At 36.2% G+C, this 17,074-nt stretch overlaps 1 protein-coding gene across 7 annotated transcripts in view; it reads left to right on the top strand.

Moving 5' to 3' along the window:
* ANKS1B (ankyrin repeat and sterile alpha motif domain containing 1B) overlaps positions 1–17,074 on the top strand; it is a 415,189-nt gene that overhangs the window by 298,471 nt on the left and 99,644 nt on the right. The gene's annotated exons all lie outside the window — the stretch shown is intronic.

Raw genomic sequence — 17,074 nt, 5'->3', positions numbered from 1 at the left:
CATTTCTGCTGTTGCAGACAAACCATAAGTAATATTTTAATGTTGATCACTGACTCCTGATCTAGGAAATCCTGAGAACCTGTTAACACAGTGTAGTTACCCAGAAGAATTACTGCTGAGCAATATGGACACCTCCTCACCTGTAGGGATTAAGGATTTGGCATCTTCAGGCCAATTAATCTTTAAATTGAGAAACTTGGGCATGATGGTGGTGCTAAATCTTCATGAAAAGGCAAGGAAAGTAATTATCAGTGAGCCACAGAGCAACTGTCAACTTTTTTGTTGTTGTTGTTTTTGTTTCTTTAATGGCATGTGCATTAGTTCCAGGTAAAACAAATAGTAGCTTAGAGATTTTCATTTGTTCAAAAATGTTACCAATCTAAAGCCATTGATCTTTTACCTTATAATGCTGCTGCTCAATTTAAGCTATTTTAGAGAGGCTTTGATTAGGAATGTCCAATCCAAGTATAAGCAAGTGTCATTAAAATGTAATAAATTAAAACTCACTGCTGATCCTTTTAAAAGCAGTAAATTAATTAAACTAAATTGATGAGAGTGTGGTCCAAAAGGGACCATTCAGAGTCCATGTCCATGGACATCAGTGGGAGGTTGATCCCTTTAAATCACTGTTTTCCCACAAAATATTTCTCTTTTCCTTTGACTGTTATTCAAGAAGAAACAATTCCTATGGTAAAGAGGGAGAATGTGGCATAAATCCAATATCCAGCTGCCACAAAACCCAAAGCATCAAACCCAGACTGATTCCAATGACTGATACAATTTCATGTATCACTGTTGGCAGTGCAGAGGTGCTCTCTAGGGATGGTGACGGTCGTGGTTTGACACTGGCACAATGCCAGTGGCCCCATACTTCACTCTGTCACAATGCTTACCTGGGAACTCTTCAGTGATTCCAGTTCTGCAAAGTGCTGAGCAGGTTCCCAAGTGCATGTGGCTCCCACTGGCTTGCTTTGGGGAGCCATTCAGAGGCATAAATCCAGAGAGAGATATTGGGCCCCTGCTGAAAGGGGAGCTCTAAAAGGTCATAAGAACAGGGGACTGCTAAATGGAGTGTGGAGAGGAACTGATAATGCTTTCCACTGTAGGAAATTATCTGGCTTTCTCAATAGGTTTTATATTTAGGATGCATCCTGGTGCTTTGACGGCTTCCCTTTTATGGGACGTAGTTGGTTCTTAAAAGGCACTATTTGCTAGCAATTTCCAATGTTTCCAATTATACTTCAGTTATTATTGATTAAGTATCAAATAGTAATGCTTTACATATAGTAGTTCACAAAATAAAATTGTTGTGGCAGGCTAGTGGATGCATCAGAAATAACTTCTGGCATTCTTTAAATTTGCATTTCACACTACTGGTCTATTTGTGCCACTGGATGCATTAATTATTTTCAGACTGATTTTTTAGGGTATTTATAGTCAATGGCTACATTTGTTCTTCTGAATGGCTGTTCATTTCCACAACTCGAATTTTATTTCATGAAAACCAAAAGATGTGTGAAAAATAAATAGAACAATGTTTCAAGTGTGTGTTTGCACAGAGTACTTCTAATCAGATCTCAGTTTAAGGTTTGAGAGTTCTGAATAACAGTTTACCTCAGTAGTTAGCTCAGTCAGCTGAAGAAAAAGGGACGTGAAAGAGTGCAATCTGAAGGTTACAGATCTTGTCCTGAACAGTAGCTCATTGTTGGTATGTGTATTTGAACTTAGGAGTTACTTCTGCTTTTTGTTGTGACTCAAAAGGAAAGAAGTCCAGCAAACCCTCTGAGCCTTTTGGGGAAAAGATAGAACAGTGCTAATTGGTACATGACAGAGAGAATGCATGAACACAACCTAGGAGTTTGTTCTGCTGAAAGCATCATATCATGTTGTTTCCCTGTGGATAGAAACTGGAAAAGTCAAGGTATTTTTCTCAAGTTTCTTTACTGCCATGAAAGTATTTTGAATTACATATGTTGGTAGAATTATCACAGTAAATTTTATACAAAATCTATACATTACTGAAATAAGAAAATAGTAAGTTATCTATTAAGGTAGGGGTATTTGCCTTTCATAATTTATTCTGACATATTCAGGACTTGGCTAAAGGTCACTGGCAAAAACAAATTGTTTAGACTTGTTGGGGTTTTTGTGTTGAATGCAGGGAGTTTTCATTCTGTAACAGATCTGGACACAGCCCCTGCCTACATCCAAATACCCTCCTGCTCTGTGGACAGGAGTCCTTGAAGCTTACTTGCCTTACTGCCTCAGGCCTAATAATACATTCTGATGCTGATTGGAAATGTGCTGTAGCCATTCTCTGAGTGGTTTATAGGGGAAGAATAACATCTTAATTGAGTTACATTAATTTCTGGTAATTATCATGCAATAACAATTTAATGTGGCAAATACTTTGTCATTTAACTAGTGTAGTTGTTATTGCATATTACAGCTTTCTTGAAATTTTATATAATTTACTCATAGGCAAACCTTTATGTGTTCACATAAAAATTATAATACACATAAATATATTATATAATTGCTCATATCTAATTGCAGGTATTACAAGGAGCAGCAATTTGAGAATAATATGATTGCTAATTATTAAATCAGATGTTTCCATGAAATTAAAAAGAAAGTTACTTTTCTAACCTGTATTTTTTTTTTTGTTTTGAAAAGCTTTTCAAAGTTACCTTCTGCCTCTCTTGGTTATTGGGCACTCAGATTAAGTGTTAATGTCACTGAAATTATCAGTGTCTGACCCCAAATAATTTGCTTATTGAAAGACATTATATAAATTCCCCCAAATGAATTGGCCTGGTGGCACTCCATGAACTAATTTATATCCTGCTTAAACAAGTTCCAGAGTCTGAGGGAGTCAGTGGGAAGGAACTTGAGTAACTAGAGGCAGAATTCAGCCTGTATGAATTCATCATTCAAATACAGGCATTCTTCTATCAGCTAATAACACTGAAGCTAGAGTTTATTTTTTAAAGTATAATTAACACCAAAATATCTTCAGCTCTTAGTTACTTTCACTTCCATGCTACCCTGTTTCTTCCATAGGATCCCAAGTAATTTAAAGTGGAAGGGAACTCTAGAAGCCATCTGTGCCAGATGAGAGGACTCAAAGGAAATAGGGATAGAAAAATAAGTTTGCAAAGGCCAAAGTCTTCAGATACTACTGAGAATATACACTAGAACCTAAGATTTTTTGTGTCACTGCACCATTTATATTCAATGGTATACTCCTTTTACCATAAAAAAACCCCAGCATTTCACATTAAACTATATTATTTCTCTCCAAAAGACAAAAAAGCCCCCTTTTTTAAATCTGGTATACAGTTTTATAAATATATCACATTTTTCCCTAGACATGTAAAAAAGCACTGCGTTACTCTGCTGTCCACATGCTAGCATAAAGAGATGTAATATAATTTTAAAGTTAATACTGAGCAGTTTACATGCTTGGGTAGTAAAACTCTTCTCAGCAATGTCTTCTGCATCTGAAGAGCACTTCTCTCTGGTCAGAAATGTACAGGCCTTTTCTGCAGGATATTGTTGCTGCTCACCTTTCTCTGGCTAGTTTTGAGGCACCTTAGAAGTCTGTGCTCAATGGTGAATTTTGTATCCTTCTGACTCCCCTACAGTGGCCACACATACAGTACAGCAAGGGTGGTATTGCAAGGAGTTCTGCTCCAATAACACCTTTTTTTTTTCTTTAGTCTTTCCAATACTTGAACAAAGGCTCAAGGAATGCATCCTTGTGTTTTTATTTTGCCCAGTATTGTATTAAGTCTCTCAAGGAATTAAGTTTTCAGTCAAGATTTGTCCTAGAAAACCCCAGGATGTTTTCTCTTACAATTTCCTCACAAGTCTAGATTATGACTTTTTTGGTAACTCCTTCCAGCACTTTGTCTTTCTGTGTCAACTCCAATTTGGGGGAAATCCCAAGTGTTTCCTTCAGTATGACAGACAGGTGAATATATTCCTTCCCTTCTGTAACAAGCATCAGTACTGAAGTGACTTACTTTGATTATGCAAAGGTATGGCAGAAATAGAAAAACGTCTCAAAAAGAAAAAAGCTGCAAGAATTGCCAGAATTTGCCCCTTCATATGGTTTTATCAAACAGCTTCTGCCTCTGCCAGAAGTTTCAGCAGGACTCCTCCCTGTTCCCTCAGCACATCAGCTGTGGGCAGCAATTAGGCACAACAAAGTAACAAATTGCTGGCTCTGCACTTTGTTCCTCATTTGTCTTTCCTCGACTGTCCACTACATGTCAAAAATAACTGTCACTTTAAGACTATTAAACTTCATTATTATTATTACTATCATCCAGCTAGCTAATTTGTGCCAATCCTCTTCCCTCCCATTATTTTTTCCAGAACACTGAAAACAGTCAATTTGTCAAGGACATAAATTTTCTGTTTTGCCCTTGTGCAGCCAGAGTTCACCATGGGCAAACAGAATCTCTGGGCTCACAGGGCAGGGCAAGGAAAACAGGGAGGAGGGAGCAGCAATAGGATGGCAAAAGGGACACATAAATGAATATGGGGCTTTGAGAAGGAGAGCCATGAAAGGTTCCACAACCTTCTTTGTGCAGGAAACCCTCAACAAATAGTGTGCAGTGTGATTTTATTGAGATATCTGCTTTCTCCGTCAGCAGTTTACATGATCCTTCTGCATGCTTTTTGGGGATTATTGTCTATTCCTTCCTGCCTTCTCCAGATCTAACATACCTATTTGCATTGGAAGTTTCTGTTTGTAATCACTTTCTAGAATATCTTCTTCTGTCACTTTTGTCACTGTCAATTCTCAGTGGCTCTACTTTTGGTAGGTGTTGTGGTTTTTGTTTCTTATGCTACTGTATTTATTGGGCAATCTGATAAAGCAGGGGTTTCACTAAGCTTTAGAAATGCTTTATTTAAACCAAACTGAAAATTTTATTGGAAATTATATAAATATAGGAAGGCTGGTGTCTTGTTTTGAACCACATCTGTAGAAATGGGCTGCAAAAATAATATCAAACATTTTTATGAGAATTGTCAGTGAAATAAAGGAAGCACAGTGGAGCAAATTAACCTTGGTCTTCCGAGACTAAATAAAAATATTATAAAGCATTCAAGAGATCTGGTTTGATTAAGGGCATAGACTTTTTGGAATATTTGTGTAACTTTTCCTACACAAGAAGTAACATAATAGTGTGCAAATGACTGAAATACAAAATAAGAATAAATTTATTCACAAAAGAATAAATGCCACCAAAGGCCATTAGTAAAAGTAAAGAAAAAAACCAAACTTGAGAGTTCAGTATCAGTAACATAAAGCATCATTGAGGTGCAGTTAAAAAGCTGTTGTGAAAATAGCCAAAACTTTTTCATTTGGGACGTTTTAATCTAGTCTGGGGGAAAAAAACCCTTGGAAATATACGAAATATACTTGAATTTGCAGAGATTTAATGGGATACTAATAAAGATAATCTCCAGCTCTAACATCTTTGAATCAATTTTTGGGCAAGACAACCTGAAATATTGATGTTAAATAGAAATTTAAAGTCATTGATGAAATATCTTGTTGTGGTTAGGGAAGTGAACAAATTACAGTGATATGTCAGAAAAGCACAAGTGCAAACACCTGGAGAAACTAGTAAATCTAGGAGAAACTAGAGATCCAGTGAGGCAACCCTAAAATACTTCATTTGGCCAGTGGACTGTACTACAGATGGAAATTAGGTTTGTAAAGATGAGCAAGCCATTACCTATGAGGACATATTGTTATGCTGATGTTCCTTAGGGGGAAAAAAATCATAAGGTTCCCTGTGACATACTTAAAAATGTAAGTATGTTCCATTCCACTTTGCAATATTTTTCTCTTATATGCCTTAATTCAAAAGCCCAGCTTCCATCTGGGCCTTTCATTTATGAACCTCGAATGTTTGCTGTTTGGGCTTTCATCACTATCGCCTTGTTAGGGTTTCTACCATGAAATTTAGGACAGAAAATGACTGTATCTTGGATGTAGAAACATCTTGGCTGCCAGACTTTCTCACTGCTACCAAGCATCTTCTCACATCTACAGTTTATACCAAATCTTGAGAGACTGTTCCTAAGGTGATCTTACTGTAACTCTTGCTCATATTTACCATGATTGCTCTTTTTTCCCAGATGCCCATTTTAATCCTTTGTTTTTTAATGAATTTTATCTTGCTTATTTCAGATGTTAAAAGGATGTGTTTTAGTGTAGCTTTTGCTGTATTCTATCATGTTTTTAAAAACATTCAGAAAGCCTAGATTTATCAGGGGAGTTCTCATTTGGCAGTTAAATTATTTTTGTCATAAAGTGGATATTATAAAACTCTTTGAGAGGAAGCATGAAACTGAAATAATGGGACAAAGATCAAAGCAGGATATACACAGAGTTTCTTGAGTAGAATCCTTGACTGGCAAAAGAGAGCTGGCTGATGACTTTTTTTTTTTTTTTGTACAACTAATGAAAATTTCTCAAGAGGTTTAGCCTCCTAATCGTTTGGAAGATGTAATAAAAACTCATTTCAGAGTAACACAGATTTTGCTGCAATATGTTATATGTATGAAATCTGCCCTTTACAGCTGGTAATTTGTCATCACCTTAATCTTCTGTCCTGCAACCACACACAGGATCAGTCCTGTTTATTTCAGTGCTTATTCCCAGAAAAACTGTGAAGTCTCGTTGCTGCTGATCTTTCTCCAACTTTGTAAACAGATGCTCTGATGGTTTTTAGCAGTACTTTTTTTAAATCAGTACAGAAATTGAATCTCTCAATCCTTTGATTGTCCTGGTGGAATATCTGCCTGTAAGTGTCTGTATTCCTTTACCAAAATACTTCAAGATAAATATGATAAATGCAATTCTAGTAAATTAGTAGAAGTGGTAAAACATTTGAACATTTTCACCAAACTCCTTGATTTCTCACTAGAAATTTTTGTAAATTCTGATTTGTAATTAAGTTTTCTGGAAACCTTTAACAGTGTTTTCCCCTTCCAACTGCAAGTAGTTAGGTATCATGTTTATATAATATGGCCTGTGGTTTGTGTACTACTTTGCTATTTACTCACAAGGAAAAGCACCATTCATTAAGCATTTTGTTGAGTGTAATGGGCTTTCCTTACACAATATCCATCACAATAAAGAGGACTGCTGTTACTAAGATCTGGCAGCTATACAATCCAAATGATAAATATAAAAGCTGTTTAACATTCCAGTAGACTGTAACTTGCAATAATTGCTAAAATTATAAAGCACCTCAACATTTTCATCCTGTAGGGTCAGTTCTGAACACCTGTGAATTTTCAGAAGTTTTTAGAGGCCTATCAGGAAGGCAGACATCACCCAGAAAATGTCTGATACAAATCTCAATTTCTTAGTTTTGTCAGTGTACTGCAAGGGATGTCTGCTCTATAAGGGAGAGGATGCAAGGGGATCAAATATATATATTAAAAATAAGGAAATTTTCATCCAGAGCTGTGAAATCCCCTTAATCATGCTGCACTAGGGTGTAGTGGTCAGTTTGGATAGTCTCAACTCCCTTTCCCCTGGTATCTGGAAGAAAAGATCCTGTAAAGATCAGACACAAAGTCTGTTGCTTATGAAGTTGGCATTAGCTGTTTTCTAACCACCTTGCCGTTCATGGGTTTGGTGGGATTCCTGTGTCATTAAATCAATGCTTTGTAGCCCTAAGAAAGATGCGACAGGGGCTTGGGACTGAGTCACCATTTCCAGGACCAACTATGTTCAGATACTTGCCAGCCAAGTGACATTTTCAGCACAGACAGGCAGAACTGAACAGCTGACTGGGCTGTAAGAAAATGATGCTCATGTAACACGGACTTAGATGAGCTGGGGAGTTCCTCCTTGTTTAACACACATGAAATGTCTTACTACACCAAAAAAAAAAAAAATCTGTTACTACACAAAATGTCTTACTTGATTAAATAAAATCACTACTACTACACAAAATGTCTCACTGATCCAGTTTTCCATCAGGATCAGGAACTTCTTTCTCAGGGAAACATCTTACTGGTTGTTCCTTCTCAGTGGAAGATTTTCTTCCTTTCTTATCTCAAGCCTGGCCTTCACTGGAGAACCATAACAGCAGTTACTTAACTGATCTAAAGAATTTTTTCCTCAGCAGTCTTGCATGGAGAAGAAGAACATCAGATGTTTGATGTGGTTGCCTTTGATTTATCCAAACCTGATAAACCACAGTGTTTCCACGAAAATGAATAATCCAGTTTCTCTTTTGGGATTATTTCCTTCTGGAAGGTCATTTCTCTGGTTCATGATGACCACCCCAGCCCCAACCTGATCTTCTTGCTCTTGGCAAATCTTTGCTCAGAGCAATGTTACCAGCCCTTGCTGCTGCTCTTACTGCTTAAGACATAATTCAAAGTATTCCTTGCTGACCACACATTTCTATTAAGACAGAATCTTATCTCGATGCTGTCATCCTTTTTTTTATTTCTTTTTTTACTCAATACAATAGATAGGTAGCTGTAAATATACTGGTATGTCACTGAAACACAAAAGGCTGTTTTATTTGGTTTTTTGCGTGTTTGGAAATAGGCCTAACTAAAGAAATGTGTGAAATCTGCCACTAGATGGTCGTGTAATATAGTTACCAAAGAATACACGGAAAGGTGGAAAAGAAACATTTTTTCTCCTGGAATATGAAAAATACAGAGTAGGAAATCAGTTTTTTCAAGTTTGAAAGATTACTGTGCTTCCATTCATCTAAAAGAGGTAAGGAAAGATACTTTATTTTACATTTTTAAAACTTCAGCAGAAGTTTCCCATAATGAGAACTCTAATTCTGGAATTGAGCTATTATAGTTAGGTTTGAACATATTGGTGTCAGAAGTTACTCTGAGTTTTGCCACAGCAATATACATTATATTTCATTCCAATGACCACTGCATCACCTGCTGCTAACACAAGGAAGACAGAATTTAGAGATGTTGATTTATGCAACTGCTGATTATGCAACATTGGATAACAAAAAATAATTAGAGATAGTGCAACAATTTGTGTTTTTATAGAATGTTATACAAAAATAGTAAAGCTGAATTAATTTCTGCAATATCCCAAAAGAGCAGTAGGTTCTAAAGAAAAGCAAAGAGAAAAATAAGTAGTTTTGTAGGAACAAGTTATTTTCACCTTATTTGTCTACCAAAACCAGACTGAGCATCTTTACAGAACCATTAGCATATTTTCCACTCTATTTTTATCCAGAAGACTCTGTTCCTCTCTAGGCTCAGACTGAAGTGTTTTGCTTTTGAATAATTTCAAGTTCTGGTAGGTTGCTCCAGTAGCATGGCCCCCTTGCCACTATAATCATTATACTGATTGATATATAGATTCCAGATTGGTAAGGAATAATTATATTCTGTTCTGCAATTCTAGTATTCTTCATTTGCTGAGATCTCTAATACTGTGCATGTGGAAAAAATGCAAGGTACCTTTGAGAAAGAATGATTAAAAAAATAGTTCCAAATTTGAAAGTATTACATATGTCATTAGAATTTTCTATTTGAGCGTCCCAATATGTTTATTTAAGATTACCTTTAGTTAGGTCATTTAAACTGAAGAAAATGTATTATTAAAATTGATTTTGTCCTCTAAAATGTAATTTATTTGATAGAATGTGGTGCTTTGGTGAGTAAATACCTGTTGATATATTCATTATTTCAATGTTACAAAATATGGATTTATCTATCAACAACAAAACTGCCTGTATCAATAGTAAACTGCTTGATTTCTTGCACCAGAATGGAAAACAACTTGAAAATGCTGATTATCTTAGAGCTACCTTTTTTGACACCCTGAAAGCTCTCATTTCATTATCACCACCTGCCATTGCTTTATAGATTGTAATGAGTGAATCTTCCCATATTCTAATGAAAAATAACTATCAAAATTATGCACTACCAGAGGAAATAAAAATAATCAGGGTCTCCTTCTGGCCTGCCCAGATTCTGCTGACTACAAAAAAAAAAGAAAAAAAAAGCAGTATCCATTCAGGAACATGCTCCATCTTGCTGGTATTTTGCCTGAAACAACATGAAACAAACAGAATGGATGAGAGAAACTTATACAAAAAGCAACTCAAACCCCTTTGACTGCTCTAGGTTAGGCTGTATTGAACCCCAAAGCTGTGGGTAGAGTTCAGGCTTTTGAACCAAAAATATTTCAGGTTAAATTTTCCAGAAGCATGGATTACCAAAGAGTTTCATTTTTCTGTGCTTGTTCTTGGAGTTTGTAGTTTGCTATGTATTGGTGTCATCAATACAGATACTGTATTAAAACATTATAAATATAAAATACTGACTTTAAAAACTGTCATAAAACAGGTAAATCAAACTAATCATGCAGATGAATCAAACTGAGTGATACAGCCAGCTAAACTCTGATACTTCATCAACTGGCAGAATTTTGATAACAAAAATCTAAAATGCCCTGGTTGGGCTGCCTTGCTTATGTCTCCCTTGAGACAGTCAATTGAATTTGCTAAAAAATCCACTCTGCCTATTTTCCCTATCACAAATGAATGGATACAGAATTATGACACATCTTCATTGACTGACAGACTTTTGTCATTGAGACCCTTTCTGCTTTCCTACTGATGTATGTACCATGCATACATACAATGTTATGCTGGAAAAATATGCATAAAAGCTATCACATTCCGCTTAATTAAAAACTAATTAACAGCCCTTCTGGCCTTTGCAGAATACCATGCTCAATTCAAGAAATAATTTGAATAGGTTATTATGAATGCTATTTTAAAATGATGAGTTGAAGCATCTGCAAGATTTTACCTTGACAAAAGTGTGATTGCTAAAATTTCCACTGACTAATACATAGCTGGGAAGAACAAACTTCTTTCTCTTAGAAAGGAAAAAGTGTAGTCTCATTGTCCACAAAAGCTCATTAGAAATAAGAAAGAAATTCGGAGGCTCTCCAAATGCAGGATTATGAAAGGCAAGAGAGAAAAAAGTAATTTCTTGGAAATATTTATTAATGGATGAAAATATGCAACATCCAATGTCGTTTGCAAGGCACTGGACTTTGCACCATGCTAGCAGTGATTGTCTCCCCACAATGCAAATTACAATACCAGGGACCAAGTAGCCACTGTCATGTGCAATTCTATGTTATAACACTTTAGATTCGATTTCTACAGCAGCCTTGAAAACGTTGCTGCTGACAAAATGAAATGTATTCTTTCATAGGCTGGCTTTTCAGTCTGCTTTTTATTCACTTATGCCCATAAATCATCACTCTCTGTTTATATTATAAGGTTACACCAACATCCTTAATCTAACAGTATTTCAACCAAACCATTTATGAAAATTAATGGTTTTCATACACAGTATGAAGATGTCTGAATTACCCAGAGGGTGGCTAAAGTACTGTGTTACTGTACAAAGTACAAAGGTATTAATCAGTTTCGTGGTTTTGTTGCCTTTTACAAAAGCCAGAGGCGATTGCAGCTGCAGAGTTGCTCAGTCTTGAGATGACCTCTAGGGGTCACCTGGTACTTTCTCTTGTAAGGCACAGAGCTTATTTAATTATTTCTAAACAACCCCAAAGAAAATAAGACTTCTTGAACGGTTTTTCACTTAGAGCAAGTGATGGCACACTCTGGTTTGCATATGAACTCTTATTTGTTCAAATCTTCTACAGCCTTTCCTAACGTGTAACCTAAATTTTCCCCTCTGCATGTTAAATGAGTTCCTCAGTCTTCTTTGATTAATCAAAAAATCTGGCCTACTTTATGACATGCCTTTAATTATTCGCAGACAGTTCTTGTTATGTCATTTTCCTGCGGATGGAAATTGCTTAGCTGTATAATTCCACATGGATCTTGTTTTCCAAACACCTCTGTTCAGCTCCAGTCTACTCAGCTGGCTTGGCCAAAACTCATCCTGTTAAATGCTGTGTCCCTCGTCAATTCCCTGGTCTTTAATCACTGTCGAGTACTGCATTCCCACCTTGCTCAGAGTTTGCCTTGTGCTTCTCCAGAGTGAATGAAAAATAACCTCTGAGCCTAAAGGGAACCCTACAAGCAAGGGGGAGGAAGAGGCCAATTTAGGGGGGAAATGAAGAGTGATGTTAAGAGGGGCAGCAGCCATGAGAATCCTGAAATTCCCTGCCGGGCCAGCCAGGTGTGAGCACAGAGGAGCAGGAGCTGATGTTGTTCTGCTGAGCCCGGGAGGAGTGTGTGCCCCTGTCCTTCCTGCATGCAGGTGTTCCTGGGCTGGGAGACAGCTTCCTCACATCCTGCCCCCAGCCATAAACTGGCTTACAGGCTGACATTCCAGTACCTTCATGCAGAAAAAGAACACATTTCTCTCTTTTGTAGCCATGTGAAATATTAATATAGGATAAATTTATATTTGGTCCTGGGGAGAGAACTAAAGGTCATTGTACCTTTGCTTTGCATTTTTTATGTAGAAATACCTTCTGGCCATAAAAGATAGGAATTTTCTGAATCATTAATGTGGATTTGTCTTTGACTAATGCCTAAAATTTTAAACTTTTTTTCTTAAAATAATAAATATTAAGATTTTTCTTTCAGTGAATACTCTATAACTTTAAAATGCCTTTTAATTGATTCATGACAAGAAACTGAAATCCAAAAATATTTAGTGGAGAAAGTATTCTGAAAACGTTTTCAGAGCATAGTCTGCATGTATAATATGTCCATATTTATGGTCATAGACAGACATTTGTTTTGAATTCTCAGGCAAAAATAAAATAGTAGCATTGTAGTTTAAACTATTCCATTTATTTTCATGTGGGATCAGTATTCATAGACACATTTTATAATAGTTTGTAGTCTACTCATTCCTCTGATTCACCATGGTATTTGTTCAGAAGGGCTCTTGTACTGTAGTAAAAGACTTTAAGGGATTCTTTTTCTTCTTCTGGGAAAACACAGAAATCTTACTTATAGATCCTGTGAGAAATTCATTGATTTGGAAAGATAGTCAATAATTTTTTTCTTGTGTTGGAGAGAAGTTATTAATATGGAATATTTAATTTTGTTTTACTTATTCAAAACACAGCATTTGTAAATCCCCTAGTAAGGATACTGTATATCTTTTGATTCTCTTCCAACTTCTGATCACTCTACTTTATAATCCACCTCTCTATCTGCTTGTAATATCTTGAGAAATTTTATGCTGAGTAGTCTTAGAAATAGACTGTTTGTTTCTAATATTTGAATAGTTCAAATATAATATGACCACCATTACGACACAATGATTATTTGCAGCATGGCCTTTGACACCAACAGCAATATTCAGAATTTAGATTTTTTTAAAACATCTAAATGCATCTTACAGTGACATTAAATATATATATTTGAAGCCATCTATTTAGTGTTGGTATACAATCTGCATGCATATGCCTGTGTTTCTAAAGTCAAGTTTTCTTTCTGTTAGTATCTGATCATTTCATGGTATTTTTGTACTAACTGTGCCATCCAGCTCAAAATTAATTTCCTCAAGTAGCCTTCTCTGTCTAACTCTCTGGGAAGCATTTATTCCTTCCTCTCTGACTTCCAAGCTTTAAAAATTATACATTTTCAGGAAAAATAAGAGAACAAAGCTACTTCCATGATTTTATGCTTTCCTTTTCTACATAAAAAACACGAAATGGCTGAGCTGGGTGTCTCCCTACTTCACTTCAATATCCCATTATTGTTTCCCTTGTCCCAGTAAATACATGCACATTAACATTCACATACATCCCCTCCATGGGTCCATGGTTAATTATCTCATTACTAGGAAACAAATATTCTGTTCTATAATTCTGAGGTATTATTCCACTTTATACATTTCTTAATCAAGATTAAGAGCAGATTTTCACTCTTTTTCATTGCTTTGTTTCTGATCACACATTGGATTATATCTTCACTCAAGTCTTTATTTTCTTTTCTAATTAGTCAAAGGTAGAATAACCATTGTGGTGACAAGAATAAAATGGATCCATGTACTTTTCCTAGATTTCTTTTTATCTTTCCATTAACCTACTTGAAACCAGATTATACATTATATTCATATCAATATTCCTAATGGAAAATATTCTCCAGTTTTCTAGAAATTATTTCTATATCTTTTTTTTTTTTTTTTTTTGCTTCAATTCAGGTTGCCAAGTGGTTCTTTTAGGGAAATGTTGCTCTCAGAGAAACTGACTTTACCAATATTCCATGTTTATAAGCACATTCCATGTTTATAAGCACCACCAGCATTGGTAATTAACCAGATCAGTTCTTGACACTTCATTCAAAGGCAGGTTAAGGGGATTTGTAGTTACTCCATGCCTTTGGCACCCACATATTTGTTAGTTCTCAGCAAGCAAGAACCAGATGTTGTTTGAGTCTGTATGGACAAGACCTCTGTGTATATTCAGTTGATCCTCAGATATTAAATTTATTCTATTAACACTTTATTTCTTTATAGAAGATTGTCTGGGGAAGGGAAGGCATAATTAATGTTTGCCAGTGAGAGTTTCTCCTCAAACCCCAGCACACCATAGGACCAGGTCCTGCAGATACTCCAGTGCTTCCAGAAGATACCTGCAGTTATCTCTTTGGTTCCTACAATAACTGCATGCCCACACAACTTTATTGAGAACTTGCTCTTTCCAAAGGGACTGTATAGTCCAAATTTATCCATTTCTTTTAAATGCTCTCTAACATTGGACAATTTTAAGAATAAAAATCAAAATAAATTATGGATTATTTGAAACAAGGGCATTTCAGTTCCTTATTCTGAGATTGGAATTAAAAGAAATGTACAAAGACAACTCTGGATGTAGTATGATAGCTAAATTTCTTTCTAGTCCCTGACTTCTTTTTTTTTTTTTTTTTTTCCTGGAATATTTAAGCTTTCAGAAGCGTTTGTCCTATACAGGAAGATCCATCATCTGAGGGCTGACCTAGAGCTGAAAATAAAGCCAGCTTGCAGGACTGGCTTAAATTCCCTATGAGATTTCCCTGCTTAAAACATCATTCTGTTACCTTTCTGTGTTCAAAAAATGACAACTTCCTTTTTCTTCCTTACTTTGAACTTAAGTCCCTGCTCCTTACTGAGCCAACACAGCTGTTCCATCTATTTTCAGTTATTGTATTCCCTTTGTCCTGATTTGCTGCAGCCCTGGTGCAAGTGTTACGGTCTCTGTCGAGTTATAGAGCATGGGCATTACCTAAGCAGATTTTACCAAGTGCAGAGAATTTCTGTGATTCTTGTTTGCAGCTCTCCCTCTCCACGTGTCCCTTCTCACCTGTACTCCCAGCTACAGGGACCTATGTACCCCAGCTAGAGGGGCTGGTTTTGTCAAGTGTAATTTACTGGTAAAATTTTCAAATATGCATTCTGTTTATCTCTTAGATTCATGTAATGATTATGCTTTCTCAGTAAACATATGCAAACAATTTCTTTATACAATATCTGTATATTATTATGTTTATGTGTACTTCTGCTAACCTATGGTATAAAGCCAATCTGCTCAGTCCCAATTCAGGAAATTCAAAATCAACATGGCTCTGAAAAAAAGATTATAAAAGCAGTCTGGTTAAATATTTTCAATCATTTCATCTTGCTTTTTAATGAAGATCACTTCTCTACTTGAAAACATGATTTAATTTTATCTTGCTTTAACTCACTAGACCCCTTGATAGACTATAAACTAGAGTATGGACATCAGCAGAGCAGTTCAATTAGCAAATACTTATCTCTAAGAAAAAAGAATCAAGTTATTATAACACAGACTTTTGCAGCAGACTTTTTCTTACTGGTGAAAGAAAATAAATGAGCACAAACCTTTGGAGACGTTATTTGAAGAATCAGGATATAGTACTTCTTCTAAGAAGAAGCTGTTTCAACTCATTTTCAGAAATAAATTTCATTGGTAAAAGACATTAATTTTTATGACTAAAACTTCCAGTATGAAGCTAATCAAGTGTTTATTAACAATGAATTTTAACCAGAAAACAGATTTCCTCCCTGTGTTTCAATAGATCTCACTTTCTGTGAAATTTACATAGCATTGTTTCTTGGTTTCTCAGAAAAAATAACTTTTAGGGGACATTTTGTTAAAAATCTAGGTCTGTTTTGACTTATTCATCAATGTGCAGTGTGGTGATAAGCCTGGGAAATCTTGCATGTAAGTAACTGTATGCATGTGGTAACTGGTTTCTTTATTTAAAACTGTCTTTTATGCTATAGGTTAGGGTGATCCTTTTCCAGAAGTAATCCAAACCTCCCATTTCTGCAATCTCATTTGTAGAAGAAATTTCTGCTACTTTCACGTGGAGGTGACTCATGTCTAAAATCTCTGGAATGTTGCTGCCCACAGGTGGTTTCCACAACAAGGAATTCCCCAGTGTGCCTGACTTTAAGGCATATCTGGATACCAGCTGAATATAAGAGAGCAGATCCTGTTCTAGCCATTCTCTGGGAATGGAGACTTCCTCGTTGTAGTGCCCTACTGGTCAGATAAGCTTCATTCAGGCAAAGACAGCAGTGGTTGCCTTTTGCCATGAGGCTGGTTAGCAAGTTGTGCTCCTCATCTGACATTGCTGAAGACACCTGAGTAGAAGCACTGCTGCTCAGCCTGAGCCACTCCCAGGGCAGGAGAATCACATGTTGTCTACATTCTCCAGCTTTTAACACCTAGGAGTTTGCCCCTAATCAGCCACAATGGATGAAGCTTGCAGGAATGTGTAATGGCACCCAAAAATAATATGAAGCCATTCACAAAACCAAACAATTTGACAGGATTGTCCCATTGCTGTAAAGAAGAAAGCCATTGCAGCTCCTTGTAGTGATCCACAGATCTACAGATAAAGGAAGTGTTGGGCCAGGCTTTGATCATTGTGATCAGTACATCAGCATACTTTGCTGATCATTTCAAGAAAAATCACAGGGATCTTCCAAGAAAAGAAAATTATATTTGTGATCAGATCCACTCATACAATCACTGACAAAATTTGGCCTCAACATACACAGCCAAGATTTTGAAGCTTAAAAA

Source organism: Zonotrichia leucophrys, chromosome 1A (assembly GCF_028769735.1).
Source record: "Zonotrichia leucophrys gambelii isolate GWCS_2022_RI chromosome 1A, RI_Zleu_2.0, whole genome shotgun sequence".
In the NCBI taxonomy this organism is placed as follows: Eukaryota; Metazoa; Chordata; class Aves; order Passeriformes; family Passerellidae; genus Zonotrichia; species Zonotrichia leucophrys.
Note: the sequence above shows the minus strand (reverse complement) of the source record. Positions and strands in the feature narration are given on the sequence as shown.